This window comes from Pelobates fuscus, chromosome 2, assembly GCF_036172605.1.
Source record: "Pelobates fuscus isolate aPelFus1 chromosome 2, aPelFus1.pri, whole genome shotgun sequence".
Lineage (NCBI taxonomy): Eukaryota > Metazoa > Chordata > Amphibia > Anura > Pelobatidae > Pelobates > Pelobates fuscus.
This window is the reverse complement of record NC_086318.1, coordinates 280420003-280435968: the sequence shown is the minus strand read 5'-3', so window position 1 is coordinate 280435968 and position 15966 is coordinate 280420003. Positions and strand designations below refer to the sequence as shown.

Below are 15966 nucleotides of genomic sequence, written 5' to 3'. Positions count from 1 at the left end.
AATTACTTTTTCCTTTTTTTTTTTTTTTCTTTTCTTTCGGTTTCCCCTTCCTTTCCTTCCTTTCCCTTCTGCTTTCTCTCCTCTCTATACTCTTTTCTCCCTGGTCTTTTCAACTTTCAAGGGGCAGTATCTCACAATACATCAATTCCGTTGGATCTTTATAGTTTATTTTCTCCCCTCCACTTTCTCCATTTCCTTTTCAATAAGTCTCTGCTTTGTAATTTCCCTCCTCCCCACCCCTCTCTCTTTAACCCTCTCCCTTCCAGTATTACAATTGTATATTAAGGAGCAGACTTATCTTTCAGCTATTTGAAGTCTTCACTCTCCACACCAAAACCTCTATACGCCTCCGACCAGGAGCTACGGGCACCGACTCAATAATGCAGCGTTACAAAAAAGCTGGCCATAACTGCAGAGGAAACCCCACGGTTGCCGCCAATGTTATCCTCTCGTCCTCTCGAGCGTTCGCTCAAACGTTCCCTCAAGCCGCCAAAATTCCTCGCCGGCCACCCTTCCGCCATATCGCCCCTTCTAATAATACATAAAAAAGATATAAAAACTATCATATATAATTGTACATCTCAAATCCATTTCATCTCGGTTTTATTTAAGATTCTTAAATGGTCACCCCCTCTCCACGGCTTTTGTATGCTCTGTATCCCCATAAAGTGCAAATTTTTTTGTTTCACCATTGTAAATTTGGTGAATATGTGCTGATACAGAGTGATTGAGAACTCCCTTCTGTACATTCCTAAGATGTTCACAAATTCTAACCTTTAAGGGTCTGGTGGTGCATCCTACATATTGCAATTCGCAAATACATGTCAATAGGTAAATCACGTTATTCGAATTACACGTAATAAATTCCTACACAGCATATTCTTTTTTAGTTTTGTTAGAATAAATTTTTTCAGTTTTCCTATTTACAATTTTACTAGTATTACATGCTTTACAGTTGCCACAGTTATAAAACCCTTTTAAGTCGTTACCCTGTACGTCTCTATTTTTTTGGGAGTTTTTAGAGATAAAACTACTAGTTAAGACATTTTTGAGATTGCTGGCACCTCTATATACTACTCGTGGTTTCTCTCCTACAAATGTAAGGAGATCTTCATTTTGTCTCAATATATGCCAGTGTTTTTTGAGGATTTTATGGAACAAGTGACTTTGGGAATTATAATCACATATAAAAGAAACTTGTTTTTCTTGTACAATATTATCCTTTCTTTTGTATACTAAAAGATCCTCTCTAGGTTTTGTACATATTTCTTTAACCCCTTAAGGACACATGACGTGTGTGACACGTCATGATTCCCTTTTATTCCAGAAGTTTGGTCCTTAAGGGGTTAAATTGAGTTTCTACATATTCCCTTTTATATCCTTTTTAATAAAATAGTTTTTTAAGAATACCAGATTGTTCTAAAAAGGTGTTTTCATCTGTACAATTCCTTTTTTTTTTTTTTTTTTTTATTTGACAATTTTTATTGGCATTTTCTGTCGTACAACGACGACAACGTAATGGGGGCGGGGGGTACAGAAGAGAAGGAGGGAATATAGCAGCAAATTGTTGTATACATCCCATAGTGTGTCCATACAGTATAGATTGGATATACATTACAGATTGGATATTGGGTATACAATATACATTGGTTCACCGTTGGGTCCAAGGTCGGCTCGACCCGCTCCTTAATCTCAAGTTCTATAATTCTAACGAAGTTCCAAAGTGTAATGGTGTCATGGAGACAGGCACTGAGGGTAGTGGTGTTGTGGAGAGAGGCACTGAGGCTAGTGGTGTTGTGCAGAGAGGCACTGAGGCTAGTGGTGTTGTGCAGAGAGGCACTGAGGCTAGTGGTGTTGTGCAGAGAGGCACTGAGGCTAATGGTGTTGTGCAGAGAGGCACTGAGGCTAGATGTGTTGTGGAGAGAGGCATTGAGGCTAGTGGTGTTGTGCAGAGAGGCACTGAGGCTAGAGGTGTTGTGGAGAGAGGCACTATGGCTAGTGCTGTTGTGGAGAGAGGCACTGAGGCTAGTGGTGTTGTGGAGAGAGGCATTGAGGCTAGTGGTGTTGTGCAGAGAGGCACTGAGGCTAGTGGTGTTGTGCAGAGAGGCACTGAGGCTAGTGGTGTTGTGCAGAGAGGCACTGAGGCTAGTGGTGTTGTGCAGAGAGGCTTGAAGACTATGGTGAGGCCTAATAGAAAGCAGTTGTTGTTGGGGGATTCCATCATAAGAGGTGTGGAGATGGACAATGGTGGTCTTGTGAAGTGTCTTTCCGGAGCTACTGCTCACAGAGACAGGAGACGTATCTGTAATATTGTTAAGCAAGCAAAGCAGGAAGGGGAATTGGATGTACTTGTCCATTTAGGGACAAATGACTTGGCTCGCAATGAGGTTTCAGAGGTTAAGGAAGTTTTTAGTGTTTTGCCAATGATATACGTCAGGTTGCTTCCACACTGTCATTCTCTGAAGTTCTGCCTGTGCATAACACTCAGAATGACAGGCGGATGCATATTAGGGACTTTAACTTGTGGCTTGGTGAATGGTGTCGGGAGCAAGGATTTGGCTTTATTGCTCATGGTAGCTTTGTTTGGAATGGAAATAAACTGTACAAAAAAGATGGTTTGCATCTTTCTCAAAAGGAAACAAATGTTCTCAGTGAGCAGTTCAGAGGTTTTGCTAGGATGTATTTAAACTAGGAGGGGGGGGGAGCAAAAGGGTGATAAAACATCAATCCAATTGTCCCCCAAAACAAGGACAGAAGGTGCATATAGCAAGTGTGTTAAAAAATGATAAGCTTAGAGTCATGTCTACAAATGCTTGCAGTTTAGGGAATAAGATCCATGAACTTGTGGCAATAATGGCAACTGATAGTGTAGATTTAGTCGCTGTTACTGAGACATGGTATAATAAAAAAATGACTGGAACATAGCAATACCAGGGTACTCTTTATATAGAAAAGACAGGGAAGGCAAGAAAGTTGGAGGGGTGGCCCTGTATGTGAAGGATAGCATAAAATCTAGCCTAATAAAGGTTAGTGAGACGAACATAGAGTCCGTTTGGGTTAATTTAGAATTTGGTAATCACACAGTAATTCGTGTAGGTGTGATTTATAGGCCCCCAGGACAAATTGAAGAGTTATAATATTGGATTCCAATATTGTTGAATGGGTAAGAGTGGCTGCGTGACAGGCAACAAAGGGTTGTAGTCAATAGAGTATATTCAATGCTTGGGCTTGTCACCAGTGGGGTACCTCAGGGATCTGTACTTGAACCCATTCTCTTTAATATTTTTATTAGTGATATTGCAGAAGGTCTTGATGGTAAGGTGTGTCTTTTTGCGGATGATACTAAGATATCTAACAGGGTTGATGTTCCAGGAGGGATAAGCCAAATGGCAAGTGATTTAGGTAAACTAGAAAAAATGGTCAGAGTTGTGGCAACTGACATTTAATGTGGATAAGTGCAAGATAATGCTTCTTGGATGTAAAAACCCAAGGGCAGAGTACAGAATATTTGATAGAGTCCTAACCTCAACATCTGAGGAAAGGGATTTAGGGGTGATTATTTCTGATGACTTAAAGGTAGGCAGACAATGTAATAGAGCAGCAGGAAATGCTAGCAGAATGATTGGTTGTATAGGGAGAGGTATTAGCAGTAGAAAGAGGGAAGTGCTCATGCCATTGTACAGGACACTGGTGAGACCTCACTTGGAGTACTGTACACAGTACTGGAGACCATATCTTCAGAAGGATATTGATACCTTAGATAGGGTTCAAAGAAGGGCTTCTAAACTGGTTCATGGATTGCAGGATAAAACTTACCAGGAAAGGTTAAAGGATCTTAACATGTATAGCTTAGAGGAAAGACGAGACAGGGGGGATATGATAGAAACCTTTAAATACATAAAGGGAATCAATACAGTAAAGGAGGAGACTATATTTAAAAGAAGAAAAACTACCACAACAAGAGGACATAGTCTTAAATTAGAGGGACAAAGGTTTAAAAATAATATCAGGAAGTATTACTTTACTGAGAGGGTAGTGGATGCATGGAATAGCCTTCCAGCTGAAGTGGTAGAGGTTAACACAGTAAAGGAGTTTAAGCATGCGTGGGATAGGCATAAGGCTATCCTAATTATAAGACAAGGCCAGGGACTAATGAAAGTATTTAGAAAACTGGGCAGACTAGATGGGCCGAATGGTTCTTATCTGCCGTCACATTTTATATTTCTATGTAACAAATAGCTACTCATCAATGACTATATGGTTAAAGGGACTCTCCAGTGCCAGGAAAACAAACTGTTTTCCTGGCACTGCAGGTCCCCTCTCCCTTCCACCCCCACATTCGATGTTTCTATGTTCTCGCAATCTCTCTGTGAGCTGAGAGGAGGACATGATATATGAGTTTCTTCGTAGCTCTAGGGATTTTGCTTGGGAGGAGTAGTGTTATATATTTGGGGTGTAAATTGTACGGAGATGCCAGTCAAACCTTGCAGGAATGAATGGACCTCCAACCAGAATGGTTTAACCCCTTAAGGACGGAGGACGGTTCAGGACCGTCATCGGCATTTTTGCGTTGCCGACCGGTGACGGTCCTGAACCGTCCTAACCGTCCAATGTACTTACCCGATCGCCGTCGTTCCCCCGGCGGCGATCGGCGGTGCTCCCGGTGTGGGGAGACTGCCTGCAGCCCAGACAGTCTCCCCATGGCGGTTTAGGACCCCTGTGGCCATGTGATCGCCCAACAGGGCGACCACATGGTCACAATAGGTGTCCTAGTCTCTGCCTGCAGGGGGACTGTCTGTGCTGACAGGCAGTCTCCCTGCAACTGTAAAATCAGTGTAAAAAAAAAAAAAAAAATAAAGTTATAGTTAATAAAAAAAAAATATTATTATATATGTGTATATATATATGATATATAGACATATATTATACCTATATAATATATGTCTATATATCATATATATATAATGTCATGCTAAGTGTATTTTTATATTAATATGTACATATATTAATATAAAAATACACTTATAATTAATTTACACACGTATATATATAATATATATAATAACTATATATATTGTATATATATATATATATTATTATAAAATACGAATAATAAATGATTTAAATTAAATTAAAAAAATTAAAAATAATAAAAATTAAAAAAAATTATATATCTATACAAAATTTTATTCTAACTGTATTTTGATATTAATATTTATATCAAAATACACTTAGAATGAAATTGTATATATCTATGTATATATAAATAAATAAAAAGAATGCGAACTATTCATATGTCCATATACAAAATTACATAAATAATTATATAAATATACACGTAGACTTCAAATATATAAATATGCATATATATTTAAATTCTACGTGCGTATTTATGTAATATTTTTACATAATTAAGTTATTTTTTTAATTGCAATTTGAGGGACCTGCCTGCCAACCCAGGCCGAAAGTACAGAGAATTTAATTTGCTATCACTGTATTTTACCCTGTAACGTTCTACGACACTCTAAAACCTGTACATGGGGGGTACTGTTTTACTCGGGAGACTTCGCTGAACACAAATATTAGTGATTCAAAACAGTAAAACATATCACAGCGATGATATTGTCAGTGAAAGTGACTTTTTTTGCTTTTTTCACACACAAACAGCACTTTTACTGATGATATAATTGTTGTGATACATTTTCCAGTTTTTAAACACTAATATTTGTGTTCAGCAAAGTCTCCTGAGTAGAACAGGACCCCCCATGTACAGGTTTTATAGCGTTTTTGAAAGTTACAGGGTCAAATATATGGGTCAAATATTTTACATTGAAAATGGCCAGGTTGGTTATGTTGCCTTTGAGAGCGTATGGTAGCCCAGGAATGAGAATTACCCCCATGATGGCATACCATTTGCAAAAGAAGACAACCCAAGGTATTGCAAATGGGGTATGTCCAGTCTTTTTTAGTAACCATTTAGTCACAAACACTGGCCAAAATTAGCGTTCAATTTAGTTTTTTACTTTTTTCACACACAAACAAATATGAACGCTAACTTTGGCCAGTGTTTGCGACTAAGTGGCTACTAAAAAAGTCTGGACATACCCCATATTGAATACCCTGGGTTGTCTACTTTTAGAAAAATATGTACATGTGGGGTGTTATTTAGCAATTTATGACAGATAATAGTGTTACAATGTCACTATTGATACATTTTAAAAATGTATGTTTTGAAACCGCAATATCCTACTTGTACTTATAGCCCTATAACATGCAAAAAAATAGCAAAAAGCATGTAAACACTGGGTATTTTTGAACTCAGGACAACATTTTGAATCTATTTAGGAGTTTTTTTCATTCGCTTTTGTAGATGAGTAAAAGATTTTTCACATAAAATTCAAAAAACGTGTATTTTTTTAAATTTTTCATCATATTTTTTCCTTTTTTTAAAATTAAATTACATGAGATTATATAAATAATGGTATGTAAAGAAAGCCCCTTTTGTCCTGAAAAAAAAAACCAATATATAATTTGTATGGGAACAGTAAATGAGAGAGCGGAAAATTACAGCTAAACACAAACACCACAAAAGTGTCAAAAAGATGCCTGGTCGCGGGGCGTGGCCTGGAAGCCGAGGAAGATGGCGGCGTGAACCCGGAGCTCCCCGCAAGGCTCATAGCAAATCCTCGCCAGTAGCACCCAATTGCCCCGAAAATGGGCAAATCACAGAAGGCAACACAAGCCTCGAAGCCCGCAGACACCCCGAGGGGAACATTGAACCCCTCCATGCGGCGATTCCTGACAAATCAAGCCGATGGAGATACACAGGCCTCCACAGACTCGTTCGCCACGGGAGAGACCCTCCCGACACCGATATGGAGTGGGGATGACACACAAGTAGAGAAACCAATGCATCACCCCTCAGAGCCGAACCCGGAATGGCTATCCATCCTCCGCAATTTACCTACCAAGGCAGACCTGACAGAGGCAAACAATAGCCTCCGGGCATCCATCACTGCGGAACTACAGGCCATGCGGGAGGAGTTTTGCGGCCTAAGTCAAAGAGTCTCCCAGATTGAAGCGGACTGCGACCACATGCAGGCGGCGCAGTCTGCCAACACGGACGCCATACAACTCTCCACCCAGCGACTCCAGCAGATGGCACATCATTTGGAGGACCTCGATAACCGAGGTAGACGACAGAATATTAGAGTCAGGGGGATCCCTGAAGATGCCGATGAAGTTGCCCCAATACAGGAAACCCTCATGGGTCTCTTTAACAATATACTGGGCCGCGCCCAGCAGGAACCTATCCACATGGTGAGAGCACATCGGGCACTGAGACCTAAAGGCCCTCCCGGGAGCCTGCCAAGAGATGCCATATGCTGCCTCACGGACTATAACTTAAAAGAGGAAATTTTACGCAAAGCCAGGGAATCCGACAGAATACTATTGGGCAACACAGAGGTCCAACTATACCCGGATCTCTCTCCTACCACCCTTGCCTATCGTAGAGCTTTACGTCCATTTACTAGACAACTACAGGCCAATAGGATCAAGTACCGCTGGTGCTTCCCGACCGGACTACAGGTTCACACGCATAGAGGCCCATACATGATAAAGGACTATGCCGATATAGAGGAACTGGGGAGAGAACTCCAGATCACACCAGCCCCTCTACAATGGCCAGATCCCTTAGTCCTCTATACACCCACCCAGGGCCCGAAACCACGAACGGCAAGTAACCAACCCCCAAGGATCACTCGACAACAAGCGACCGGCCCACGTGGCCTCTGAAAAGGGGTACAGCCAGCCATTATCAGGACTTAAATCGACTCGACCCCCCCTACTGGGAACAAACTCCACCTTGCTGAACTCCATCCCTCCCCGCCAACGGACTTGCACAGACCGAGAAGAACTTCAGCATGACCTACACAGACTGGGGGTAACCCGTCGCACGGGAGGGCACCTTTTACATGCAGACAAGTGGCCTACTCTCGCAAGTTACAGACCCAAGGACTATGGCGCAAAGACATTTTGCTATGGGCACCATGACTCACACCTCTAATCGCAAGTATCACACTTTACTGGCCGACAGGCCTGAGAGACTTTTAATGCTCATGTGTAACCCTGCTTACAAACTGCTAACTACCCTATGAATGCCACAACGTGGGGACATGGGGAGGAGGGTGGGAGGGACGGATAACAAGGGCTCGAAGATAACCAGGGGCCAGCTATAGGGGAGGCGAGAAGGGAGGGAAGACCGGGATGGGCAAACGTCCCCCCCCATGAAGGCCTTGTGATGACCTGGACAGGAGCAGGCTGGAGGGACGGGGGCCCACCTCGCTCAGACCCCTGGCACATACACACAGATAGAATTGGGCTCCAAGCAGGGTACGATCTCTAAATAGGATACGAGTTGAGGGGCTGCTTCATTGTGGTGGGAGGGGAGGGGGTGAGAGGGAAATAGCCACCCAAGGGCTCAAAGATAAGATGGTTACACAGGAGCCGGGAGGTACTTTTATATGACTGAATCTCAACAGATAGAACGGGGAGCCGATGGGTAGGGATGGGAAGGAAATGGGAATCCCAGGGGGTGGGGGACGGGTCGACAAGCAACACATAGATGCCTCCATAGGTGAACGGAGGACTTAGAATGCAGATGACAACCTAAGAGGGCATAAGGCTAATAACTGACAATGCATGTGGTTATTTACACTGTTACTGTTTTCCTTTATGTTAATTATTATGTTATATGATATACGTTGCTACTGTCACATTTGTACACTGGCGAGGACACGAGAAGCATACACGATCGTACAGAGCCACAAAGGGGACACCTAGGGACTAGGTGAGGGACACTAGGTCACACCAGAGGGAGACTCGCGGAGCGAGCGACCAGGACACTTCCATACACACGTTGAGGCCTAGGCCTTCCAGCCACACCCACGAGGGACAGGCGCCACTCACAAGGGGTCGAAGTTTAACACCTAGGGGCGGCCGAGAGCCCCCACGACCACCGAGACGCTAACACCCTAACGCCGAACAGACGGCGGACACCCCACACTGTACACTCACAAACACCTCAAACACTACACACACTCAATCTAGCTTCCGGCCTGGGACTGCCGGGTCCGAGGACCGGATAGACATAGCGCAAAATGTCGTTGACCCCGGCTAACCTCACACTTATAACCGTAAACGCAAGAGGCCTGAATAAACCAACCCTGAAAGATTTTCACGCCGCTAGGGCATCCATAGTATTTATCCAAGAGACGCACTTCAAAGAGGGAGCAAGACCGAAGCTACATAATCACCATTATCCCACAGGCTACTATAGCGACTATCACGGGGGGAAGGCCAGGGGAACAGCAATTTTGATACACAGAGGAATCCCGTTTCAGGAACTGGGCCTACAGACGGACAGGGAGGGGAGATATGTTCTCCTCAAGGGAACAATAGCGGGTCAGACATATACCTTCGCCAACATATATGCCCCCAACCAGAGGCATCACAAATTCCTGGCAGGAATACTCCGCAAGATACAGGGGTTTGCGGAGGGTACACTGATCGTAGGAGGGGACTTCAACATTGCCCTTGACCCTAAATGGGACACGTCCACGGGCACATCCCACATACCCATACAACACCTGAACACGCTCAAACGCCTCATATCCAAATACACACTAGTAGACAGTTGGAGAGCCCACCACCCAGACGAGAGGGACTATACGTTCTACTCCCACCCACACAATTCCTATACCAGAATAGATTATTTCTTTATGACCCAATACCATCTCCCACTCGCCCTACGAGTAGAACACGGCACGGCCACCTGGTCGGACCATGCCCCCGTGACACTCACGATAAAATCCCCACTCTACAGACCCAAAGTCTCTAAGTGGCGACTCAACGAACACTTGCTCTCCGTACCGGAGGTAAAAGCGGAAATCGACACGGCTCTCCGTGACTATTTTGCCACAAACACCCCATCCCAAACATCCCCGACGATCATGTGGGAAGCACACAAGAGTGTGATTCGGGGCCACTTTATTCAAAAAAGCGCTAAACTAAAGAGACAAAGGGAGGCAGCCATGGCAGACACTCTGACAAAAATTAGGGAGATCGATAACCTGAACAAAGTCAACCAGACGCCCGAATCGCAAAGTCAACTACTCACACTACGCAGGGACCTGACCAAGATGCTCCAGACAAAATATCACAGAGATGCGCTGCGACATACCGCCTTTTTCGCACTACATGGCAACAAAAGTGGTAGGCTACTGGCACGGATGTTAGCCAAACGCAGACAACAGACGTACATTGACCGCATACGGGATGATAAGAACACATTACACAGACTGCCTTGCAAGATACAGGAAACAATCAGGGCATACTACGCTAACCTATACGCACTACACGGGCCACACACACACCAGGCAGACACAAGATTGACGGATTCCATCAATGCATACCTGACACTCAACTCGACGCCTAAGATAGACAGGGATACGGCTGACCTACTAGACAGGGAGATAACATTAGACGAACTGACCACAGCAGTGAAACAGACGAAAACGGGCAAAAGCCCGGGCCCAGATGGCTTACCACTATGCTATTACAAGGCGTACGCTGACATACTATATGCCCCACTCATATTGACGTTTAACGCCATAAAAGAGGATCACCCACTCCCCAAGCAATCCCTGGCAGCGCACATCACTATTATCCCAAAGGAAGGGAAGGATAGGGAACACTGCGGAAGCTACCGCCCTATTTCCCTAATAAACAACGACCTCAAACTCTTGACTAAGATATTAGCGAATAGACTACAATCACATAGACCCACTCTGATACACCCGGACCAGGTGGGGTTTGTACACGGGAGGGAGGCGCGAGAAAACACCATGCGCACCCTTACATTGATGCATAGAGGCGCGCGCACTGCCGGTGGTCTTCTCCTGCTATCCACGGACGCGGAGAAGGCCTTCGACAGAGTGGGCTGGAATTACTTATTCCGGACCCTCGCCCACATAGGCCTGGGCATGGGCATCAGGGGTTGGATAGAAGCTCTGTATGCGCAACCATCCGCGCAGGTGATTGTAAATGGAGCCCCTTCGGAACCATTCGATATATTAAATGGTACGCGCCAGGGATGCCCCCTGTCACCGATCCTCTTCGTCCTAGCCCTGGAGCCACTACTGGTGGCCATTAGAAACAACCCGGACATAACGGGGATGAGGACGGGACCGATCCACCACAAGGTAGCGGCATATGCCGACGACCTACTATTCTACGTGACTAATCCCGAAATTTCACTCCCAAATATACTCAAAACATTACAGGAATACGGGCGACTTTCTAATCTAAAAATCAATCTGAACAAATCATTCATACTAAACGTAAGCATCCCTGACCGACGGGCGGAAGCCCTGCGCCAACACCACTCGATCCAATGGGCGACTCAGAAGCTAAAATACTTAGGAGTCTGGTTGACAAGGAAGGCAGGGGACCTATTTAAAGTAAACTTTACTGACTTACTAACGAAAATGAGCACAGAGATGCAGGAATGGGCACACCCCCATATTTCATGGTTAGGCCGCATTCAGGTGGTAAAGATGAATTTCCTACCGCGCCTGCTCTACCTGTTTCAAGCAATCCCAATACAGATCCCACGCACATATTTTGCCACACTACGCACAGCCATAATTCACTACGTGTGGAATGGGAAAAAACCCAGGGTCAACCATGCCCTCCTAACGCAGCCAAAGGACAGAGGTGGGCTGGCATTGCCGGACTTCACTCTGTACTACAGGGCATGCCACTTTCTACGGATAGTAGAATGGACCAAGACAGGTACACAAAAATTATGGAAACAGGCGGAGGAACATGAGGCGGGAATCCCGGTCGCAGTGCTGCCATGGCTGCCACCTGACATATCGACAGGGCACACAACACACTCCCCATACACAAAAGCGACTCTATGGGAATGGAACCATGCCAAAGGGAAGCACGGTCTCACCACCTATCCCACCCCCCTACTACCTCTCACTTATAACCCCGACTTCCCCCCCGGAACAGACCCGAGAGCATTCAAGGACCTAATCCAAGATCCTCTACCCAGACTCATACATGTACTCACACCTAGAGGCCCCAAGACCATAGACGACTTACGGGGACAGTCGGAACACACCTTCTTAACACACCTCAAATACAGGCAAATAAGGAGCTACATAACCTCCCTCCCTCAGGGTCCCATACTTACAAGGGCAACCACCACTTTTGAGAATCTCTGCATGGACCCCCACCCATTGACACATGGAATATCCGTCTTATACACCCTACTACTAACACTTACGCCAGTAGAACAACCACGATTTATGGGGAAATGGGAGGCAACACTAGGCCACACAATAGATAAAGATGACTGGGAAAAAATTTGCTACCTCACACACCACTGTTCAAGCTTTAGCAAAACACAGGAAACGGCGTACAAGCTATTGACCCACTGGTACTACACTCCCGCAACACTACACGCACGAATCCCGACACATTCCCCCCTATGCTGGAGATGCGAAAAGGAACAGGGCACTCTCCTACATATATGGTGGGAATGCAACAAGATTACCTCATACTGGAAAACCATACACCAAATCATTTGCCAATACACAGACGACCCGCCACCTTTCACCCCGGCAGCAATGTTGCTACATCACACACAGATTGCTAAGAACGCATACAAAAGATCGCTCACTATCCGCATTCTAAATGTAGCCAAGGCACTGATACCTCAATTCTGGAAGCAACCAGTCACTCCTCCCCTCAAGATATGGTTCACACGAATGGAGGAACTCAGATCCCTTGAGGAACTCCATAACACAGCAAATGACACCTTCCAAAAATACCTCAATACATGGACACACTGGATACTAAATTCTACCACGTCAGGTTTCCAAGAGATGATTATATCTCTACCAGACTCTTAACATGCAACGGCCGTACGAATACTGACCGCAGGAGGGAAAGAATCCCCGACACAGGGACACCCCACCACTACTCCAAAATGCTGAGACCGGGACCCCGACCCCCACCTAGATAGAAGGGTGAGAACCCACATACATAATGACCCCACACATACTACCAAAGAAAGGGTTAAACCTGGGACGTCCTCAAGACAGATGGGACACACAGTAAGGAGGGGATAGGACACACATACGACAGGTAAATCAGACCTCTGCCATAGCAGAGAATAGGAGACACATAACTCCTACCTAGGAAGAGAAATGAAACACGTAAGAAACGAATACCAAAAAACAGGGCCTCGGAACGGAGGAAGCTTGGACACCGGCAGTCTCAGGATCCGCCACACGCTACATTTCAGATGAGGGCCAAGCAACACAGATACACACGCACACACACACACACAGACATAACACATAGGATAGGAGATACATCGACTAATGAGGGCAAATGCGTTAACCGATTTAAGAAACTGAGACAAATCAGGGTTGAAAATTCGGAGCATACACATTCTAAAGTTCTAAAGTGAACCAAATGTTATAAAAGTTTATATATATTTCATAAAGGGTCCTGCGAGTCCCTATTACACAGAGGCGCATGTGCCCTTCAAATATTGTGAATTTATGCAACCGATGATACTACCTATTGAAAATTTTCATGGAGACCTGCGAGTCTCAACACGCAACTTACCATATGCTGAAATAATTATTTGAAAATAATAAAAATCATATTTACAAAAAAAATAAAAAAAGATGCCTGGTCGCTAATGTACAACATCGCAAAAAAAGTCCGGTCCTTAAGGGGTTAATCACTGGGCAGTGCCACCAAATATGGAGGACATCTCCCCTTAATACTTCGCATCTCCAGCAGGTGGGGGAGCTATTAGGATAACATTTATGGAGATGAGTGGGTACCATGTACCATCTATAAACACTCTTTCTCTGTTGCTCAACCAGAGAAGTGGATGTGAGCAGCTGATTAATGTCTTGGAATAGGGTATTCCATTGTTTAGGGGAGATAGACTCTCCCAGGTCTACATTCCATTGTTGTGCTATGTTGGTAGAAGGGAATGGCAGATAGTTGGCTATGAGTCGGTAACACATGGAGGTCGGTTTACATGAGGGTGGCAATGACCCATTTATGCATACTTGCTCCCACATCGTGGGTTGTCTCTTATCGGGTTGCGGTTTCCCTCCTGCACTAGCTGACCTGTGGAGGAACGATCTCAGTTGCATGTATGAGAATTGTGAGGTCAGAGGGAGTTTATGTTTGTCTCTCAGTGTAGAGAAATCCGTTAATTTCCCCTGTTGGAGGATATGATAAAGGTGTGTTAGCTTTTTATCCAGCAATGGGTTGGCGTGGAAGGTAGGTATGCAACACGGCAGGACTTCCACTGGTATTGCTGGTGAAAGCGTAGTTTTCGTTGATCTATGTCTATCCCTTATTTGTAGCCTCAGGGCGACTAGGTCGGATGGATGTGGTAGACTCGGACGATGTTCATTTGGTAGCCACATAAGGTTTGGCAATGTGAAGGGCCTCAGCAGGTTCTTTTCTATATCTACCCACTGGGGGGGGGCAGGGCAGGGGGGGGGGGGTGTTACCTGGCTACTCTTGGTTTAGACCCAGCCCAAATCAAGTATCTTTTTGTACTAGTTGGAAGAATATGTTTGGGACGGGTATCGGGAGAGTTCTAAAGATATATTGCAGCTTGGGGAGGATAGACATTTTCACTGCCACTATCCTTTCTGTCCACGTTAGGTAAAGAGGTGCCCATCTTTTAAGTTGTAGGGCACATTCTCTCCATATTTTCATACGGTTGCCTGTGTATAGCTCTGTCTGTTTCTTAGTAAATAGTAGCCCAAGATATGTAATGTCATGTTTCCTCCAGTCAAAGGGGTACAACCCTCGTAGGCCTTTCAGTTCGCTATCCGGTACACCTATGCTGAGTGCTTGGATTTTGGAGGTATTGAGAGAATAGTAGGACTGTGCTCCATAGTCTTGAATGAGTGACATGATGTGAGGCAGAGATTTAGTTGGGTGGGTCATGTATAGTAGAATGTAGTCTGTGAAAGCACTAATTTTAACTTCTCTAGGTCCGACTTGAATACCGGTGATTTGGAATGGGTTCTTATTGAGGCCAGAAGTGGCTCCAGAGCAAACACACATAATAGCGGGGACAGGGGGCATCCCTGTCTAGTCCCGTTAGATAATTCGAATGGGTCCGAAAGGAACCCGGGTTGTAGAACCCTAGCTTTTGGGGCCGAGTGTAGTGCAAAAATTTGGGTGATGGTCTGGTGGGGGAATCCGTATTTTACTAGGACTTGTCTCAAGAAGGCCCATCCGAGGCGGTCAAATGCCTTTTCCGCATCTAAGGCTAGAAGTAGATCCCCTCGGCTAGGCCTCCGGAGCTGCTCCAAGGTATGCATCAGTTTGTAGGTATTGTCGGAGCCCTGTCTCCCCCCTAACGAACCCTGTTTGGTCATCACAAATCAGCTCTTGCAGCATCCCACTCAGTCTGTTTGCCATGATTTTAGCGTAGAATTTGGTGTCCGTGTTGAGGAGGGAAATCGGGCGATAATTTTTACAGTCGTCTGTGGGTTTACCGGGTTTTGGGATGGTGATAATGGTGGCCATAAGCATCTCCGGTGTGAGGGAGCCTGTTGTGGTAGCTTGTTGGTAAACTCTTAACAGGTGAGGGGCCAGTGTGTCTGCGAATTTCCTATAGTATGTGTTAGTGAAGCCATCAGCTCCTGGGGATTTTGCTTGAGGCAGGGTTTTGATGGTTGACATGACTTCGGTCAAAGTTATGGGTTGTTGGAGTTATGTTGCTTGTTCTTGTGTGATTTGCGGCAAGTGTATCAGTCGGGTTATAAGTACCTGTCATGAGATGCAGGTTGTAAAGTTTGGTGTAGAATCTCGCAAAGGCTTGTGTTATGTCATTGGGAT

The 15966-nt window shown here is 44.9% G+C and overlaps 1 protein-coding gene across 1 annotated transcript in view; it reads left to right on the top strand.

The window, feature by feature from the left end:
* Positions 1 to 15966, top strand: part of TULP4 (TUB like protein 4) — a 407212-nt gene that overhangs the window by 116189 nt on the left and 275057 nt on the right. The gene's annotated exons all lie outside the window — the stretch shown is intronic.